Below are 6,952 nucleotides of genomic sequence, written 5' to 3'. Positions count from 1 at the left end.
AAGAGGAGAGTCGGTAGAAGAAAGTTATGGATAACAGTACACAAAAAAAATGGCACCTATATCAATGATGAAGCAAGAGCAATTGGTGCAAGTACTACTTATTATAATTGATCGATAACATTATGATCTCACATAGGTTAATTGTTTAACTTATTGTGTTTTACCCTTTTATTTTTTAAAATAGATCCCTTTATTAGTATGAGAGTATAAGTTGTTGACTCATTAATATACTTGTAGAGTTGTAGTTGTTGAATGTTATTTTACTGTGATGAAAGTCATGCAGTTAATCATCTTATTTGGCATGTTCTTGACATGAGATAAACCAATCAACAAAATGATTATTTTCACTGATTTATGTCTGTAAGAAAGACTTGAGGAGATTGAGCAACATGATGAGTCTTCTAGAGTGTTGTCTCAAAATAATGTGATTGCTCAAGTTCTCGGAAAAGAAAAACCGGGTAGTGTGCGTGGTGTAGGTTTCAGAACGACTCCTAGTCAACTTTTTCGTTCGAATTCGCATCTGCCGGGGAATGGAGTCCAAGTAGAGGACACACAGAGGAAGCTGCTTGAACTATAGGCAGAGTTGGAAGCTGAGAAGTTGAAAAGGAAGGCGATGGAGGATGAAACAGCAGTAGAGAAGAAATAGAGACAGGCGATGGAGATTGCTTTGAGATATCTATTTCAACGGCAGGGTGAAGAGCTACCACCAGACATCGCTGCTGGATGAATTCCATGTAAAGACAGAGTGAAAAATAGAATCCTACGATTGGACTTATTTTGGTTTGAAGCAAACATTTTTTTTTTGAATTTGACTATGCAATTCTTAGCAAGAGATTTATTATGTTGATTTTGTTTTTCAGTTAATTTTGTTGTTTTTGCCACAAGTTTAGATTCAATAGATGAAAAATATTAAGATTTATGGTATTAAAAATATCTAAAAAAGCCAAAAAAATATATCTTTAAAATTTAACAAAAAAAAATCAGCATCTTTTAAAAGGAAAATCCAATTTTTTTTTTAAATTTGAATTGAAATTAGCGGCTGTTTTATTACCGCCGAAAACTATCCTAAATTAAAAGAAATACGTAATAACATTGTGACGGTTCATATCTGCCGGTAAAAATTAAGCGGGATCCTAATACTTGTATATCGCGGCGGTTTAAAATCGTCGCTAAATTAGTTATCGCTAAATACTGATTCAACGATACCAACAGTTGCTGAAAACCGCCGTAAAATCACTTCCTCGTGCCCATAACCAGAACGGTTCACTAAACCGCCAGTATTTAATTTTGCGACAATTTAAAACCGTCGCTAATTATGAAAAAAAACTGCCGCTATGTCCGGTGTCCTCTTATAATGTACTAGATGTTAATATTATAATAAGCTACTTCCCTCACCATGATCGTTAGATGATTTTAATAAAATTTTCTATGGGTAAATTATTAAAATTTTACTTGAAAGTTTATATGCTGAAAAATAATAATTAAAAATACGAATGACAAATAAATCCTTGAATAATTTAAAAATGTGATAAAATAATTAATAAATATTACTTTTTATAAGTGGTAAAAACCTTTTTGTATTTAGCAAACAATTTGTACATATGATACAAATTTTTATAGGGACATTTGAATAACTATTTAGAATATAAACACAAAAATTAAAACAAAATTTAAACTCTAATTTAAAAAAATAATAATTATTTTCAAGAACTATTAAAAATATTTAATTATTAAAAAATTCTTTTATATAAAAATTATTAAAATAAATTAATTTATTTGATATTTATAAAAAATGACTAAATAATAAGACTGAAAATAACAAAATTATCCTATTATTTTTTTTCTCCTCTTCATATTTTTTGCTCCCTATATTTTTCTTCTCCTTCATTCTCGTTATCATTGTGCTTCCTCTTCTTTTTTTGGCATCTTCTTCTTCTTCATCTCTATCCTCAGTTTCATCTTCTTATGCACCGATGCTTTTGCCATGCTTAGGTGGCTCTATTCTATCTTTGTCACTGTTGGACTCTTCTTCCACCGTGTCCATTGTTGATGCTATTACATTGAGTTAAATCGCCAGATCAAAACCCTTGTTGTAGCTGTAGGAATTGTTTTCTCTCTTGAGCTACACCTCTGGTGCCATTTTGCTACTGATCCTATCCGGTGATGTTTTGCGTCCATTGTCCTTTTCCTCTATTTTACTTATCTCTATGTTATGCAATTATGAGAATTTTATTGGAAGATTATATTTGATTGTGATTGTCTGATGATAGAATGATTACGATGAAGTTGGTTGAAACCTCTTAGAAGGTGGGTTAGAATTTTAGAATATTGTATTTGTTCTTTAATTTGTGATAATTGATGCTAATTAGAGTTAATTTGTGATCAATTAGCTCATACTCTTTTGTTTTGATTAAAGTTTTTAGTTCACAACCATACATGATGTATACGCTTCAATTTAATTTTCAGGCTCACGCCATATGGAGAAAGCTACATTCTCATTGCCACCAAACTTGAATGGTATCTTCTCTACCTTCAGGCCTCATGAATTGAATGATCATCACCATCACCTCATAAACACACATTTTTTAATTTTCAGGCTTTCTTCTCTCAGGCAATGTCCATTTTATTAATCTTCATTTCTTTCAAGTTCAACTAATCATCATAAAGCGACTTGAAAGAAGAAGAAACTAATAGTCATAAAGAAAAGTTTAGTTGCATCAATGGAGGCTCCGTGATTGCACAGTATGTACGATATAATGGGGAATGAAACTGTTTAGGTTTATTAGGAATAATGAAAGCTACCAAGTATAGATGCAATAATAATTGGTATTTGATCTTCCATGTTAGGATTTGTGGCTTGTTTTTTCTTTCTTGATTATGTTACTATTATCTCTTCCCATGATTCTGCAAAATTCTAACCCCCATAACTACAGCCTCTAATACTTCAAGTTGGTTTCATCAGCAGGTACACAATATAAGCTCTTTGGTAATTATGTGTTGAATCTGCTACTTGAATAAGTTGAAGATTACCAACATCATCTACTTGTATGAATCTGCTAAGCTTCCATCTTATCAAAGGTCTGTATGTCATTTGCAAACTTGTGAAAGCAAAGAGGAAGCTACAAGTAGAGAAGACGAAACCACACAGCCTCGTGATAACTCTAGCACTTTTTGCAATGTATTTGTACTTAAATGACATTTCTCATTTTTTACAATAATGTAATTGTACAACAAAGCGTAAGGGATAGTAATATAGAGGGGAGCCACTCAAATAAAGACATCTAAAACGTTTTTTTTTTAAGATGTTTTCTAATAATTAAAATTTAACACGTATAATTAATCAAACCGTGTTAATTTTTGTTAAAATTAAGCCAGTCAAATTAATTTGACCGAAAAATGGTGAACCAAATTTTGAACTAGTCTAAATTAATATTATTTTTTATAGAAAATAACTAAAATACTCCTATTATAAAAAATGACTAAAATACTCCTATTATATATATTAATTTTGAGAATCCTAAATTCTAATACTTTTTTTTCTCTGCCGTCATATGGTTAGGATTTAAAATTTTTAAAATTATATATATATATATATATATATATATATATATATATATATATATAATAGGGCTATTTTAGTTATTTTTTATAATAGAGATCTTTTATAAAAAAAAATATTAATTTAGACCGGTTCAAAATTAATTTATTAGTTTTTTGGCTAAACTAATTTATTCTGTCTAATTTTAATAAAAATAACACAATTTAATCAGTTATATGTGTTAAATTTTAATTATTAAAAAATATCTCTAAAAAAAGATATTTTTGACATCTTTATATAAATAGGTCCCACTATAAAAATATTAGAGTTGTCTAATTTCTGCTAAGGCACAATTATTCATTGGATTTTTTACTTATAATAAAATTATATCAATTAAAAATTTTGTAGAAAGTATTTTTTTTCTGAGATCAGATTCGTTTGTTTTGATTTATTATTTTAGTTTTGAATTACACAATTTTAATTTAAAATTATAGAAATTGCGCAGAATTATAGAATTTTATTAACTAAGAGTAAAATTATAGAATTTGGTACAAAAATGCACAATTAACTATGTGTAGAATTACAGAATATTATTGTAGGATCACAAAATTAATGCAAAATTGTAGAATTTAATTTATTAAACACAGAAATAAATGAAAAAATCACTTAAAAATATATCTGTCTCTTTAAAAAGAGATTTGATTTTTCTCTCTAAATATTATAAGAATTAATTTTTTTAATATTTTTTGTATTAACAATCTTTTTAAATAATTAAATCTTGTTAAGGATCTTTTATAATAATTTTCCTATTTTTTTATTTGTCAAAACAATTTGTTCATTTACAATAATTTTTTTTAAAAAAATTACTTGGCATAAAAATTATCAAAATTTAAGGATGAAAATGTCTTATTTCTTTAATAATGTCTGAAAAAAATTGCATCAAAATTTGATTTTTAAAATTTTTTAAAAATATATATTTGATATATAGTTATTTTTGTCATATTTTAAATTTTTTTAGATATTAATTTGTAGTTTGTATTTTTTGAAGTTATTTTTGTTAGTAATATAAAATTTTTAGCACTATTTTAGTAGTTTATCTTTTTTTCTGTAAGTAACTTGAACGTAGAATAGCATTAGAAGCTTTAGGGAGATAAAAAAGAAGTCAAGTATTTGTTAAAGAAATTTGTTTTAGTATAATTTATTTTAATTAATTTTAGGAAGCAAAATATTAATCATTACTCTTTTGGCTAGTATAATAAACCTTTTGGGTGGTAATTTTGTTAATCATGGTATGATATATGAAAAATTAGTAATTTTTAAGAATAATTTTATTAATTACATTAATATGATTTAGGTTAATTTTATTGATTATAGTAAAATTTTAAGGGAAGTTAATAAATTTTTAGAGCAATTTTATTAATTATAAAAAATATTGTGGAAAGTTAGTATTTTTTATTAACTTTATTAATTTTAGTAAAATCTTAAGGGAAATTAGTAATTTTTTTAGATTAATTTTATTGATTACAATAAGATGTTATCGAAAATCAGTAACTTTTTTTTAAGAGTGAGTTTATTAACTATAGTAAGATCTTAAGGGGAATTAGTAATTTTTTTTAGATTAATTTTGTTAATTATAGTAAAATGTTATTGGGAATTAGTAATTTTTTTAGAGTAAGCTTATTAACTATAATTAATTATAGTAAGAGCATATAAAAGATATTAATTTTTTATGTTAATTTTATTATCCATAGTATAAGATGTTAAGCAAAACTAGTTGAAGGTTATATAAAGCTTAGAGAAGGGGGTTAAATCTATGGTCTTCTTTTACTTTAATAAATTTAGTCTTTAATTACAAATTTTTACTTTGAATCTGTTTAAATTGTGTAGCGAAAATTTTACGAGACAATTTCGTTTTGTCTCATAAATATAAAAAAATATAACTCAGAGAAAGAGAAGAGAAATAATACAAGCATGTATCCTGGTTCAGTTGTCTTGTACAATACAACCTACATCCAGTCTCCACCACAATAGTAGTGAAATTTTCACTATAGTTAAAGTATTACATACACCAATTTCTTAGGATTCACCCAATCATTTCTCTCTCAAGTTCTCAACTAATTTAACTTGGTTATGCTAATACCTAACTCTTCACTTAAGTGCTAACCCAACTTAGAAAGGGGCACTTCACAGGTACAAGACACAAGACACATGAAACAATCTAAAGAAATCTCAAATCACTCTAGACTTTTCTCTCAAGTGTTTCACTCAGCCTTTTATCACTCATAGGCTTTTTCTTGAATTCTCTCTTTCAGCCTTTTACCTCTCAAGAAATTACAGAAAGATATACATTGAAAATAAAATACAAATTGTAAAGCATGAAGGAGATTGATGCTTCAACAGCCTCTGTTGCTATAAGTTGAACATAACTCAGCTGACTCTAATTGTGTTCTTCATCTTGGTGGAATACTTCTTTGACTTAGAAAACTCTGTCCAAGATTAATGAACTCTTCACAGAAAAATTCTTCAGAACAATACTCAAAATCTGGTTTTCTCTCCTTACTTTTTCAACCATAAAATTTTTCTTTTTATACCTTGTGCAGGATGACAGATAGGGTTTCTCTCCAGGTCAACCTCTTGGACTTTGAACTTTGATAATACATTCCTTCACTTTCTTCAATCAACCCCTAAACTAGGGATTCCAATTCTGATTCTCTTGTTTGACTGAGGTCAACTGAGCAATAAAGGATTATTGTTCAGTGATAAGATCCAAATCCACACCATTAAGAATGTGCTTTGGCTCCAAGTAACTTTGTGGACCATTGATTTATTTACAGCAGCATAGATCGGAGATTTCTTTCTCCATTTATCGCAAAATGGTATCGCAGAAAGTTGGAGAAGGAGCGAAGAAAATAAATTGCATACAAATAAAAATAAATCACCTTTAACTTTTGACTAAACTTAGCTCGTTTTGATTTGGGTGATTAGACATTTGCTTTTGTGTTTTACCTTTCTCTTTCTTTCTTCTTTAATGAATTGAGCAAGAAGAACGAAGCTCACTTTCTCTCTTTCTTTCTGATTCTTACCAAAGCAAACATGTGAACGTTGGCTTTAGAAAACTTCAGCTTGGTGGAAGCTTCTTGGACTTGGGTTGGATCTGTTTCATTTAGCCCAAATGTTTTTCTTTGCATTCTTTTCTATGGGCTTTGAATATTGGAAGCCCGTCGAAAATCTTGTTTCTGTTTTTATTTGTTTGGACTGCTGCAACTTTGATTTTGGCCTGCATCACTTAATCAAATACAATCAAAACTAATTGGGTAATTCATCAATATTTGTTATTATCAATTAAGTTAGTTAATTTCTTAACTCAACACTAGTCATTTTTGGATAGTTTTATTAATTAAGGTAAGATGTTAT

At 27.9% G+C, this 6,952-nt stretch overlaps 1 long non-coding RNA gene across 1 annotated transcript; it reads left to right on the top strand.

The window, feature by feature from the left end:
• The first annotated feature begins 1,884 nt into the window (after positions 1–1,884).
• On the top strand, positions 1,885–3,301 carry LOC107618041 (uncharacterized). The gene is made up of 3 exons (XR_001615127.3): positions 1,885–2,307; positions 2,467–2,517; positions 2,963–3,301. It is a non-coding gene; the product is annotated as an uncharacterized LOC107618041 (long non-coding RNA).
• The last annotated feature ends 3,651 nt before the right edge of the window (positions 3,302–6,952 follow it).

Source organism: Arachis ipaensis, chromosome B1 (assembly GCF_059453495.1).
Source record: "Arachis ipaensis isolate K30076 ecotype BB chromosome B1, ASM5945349v1, whole genome shotgun sequence".
NCBI lineage: Eukaryota > Viridiplantae > Streptophyta > Magnoliopsida > Fabales > Fabaceae > Arachis > Arachis ipaensis.
This window is presented reverse-complemented; position numbering and strand designations above follow the sequence as displayed.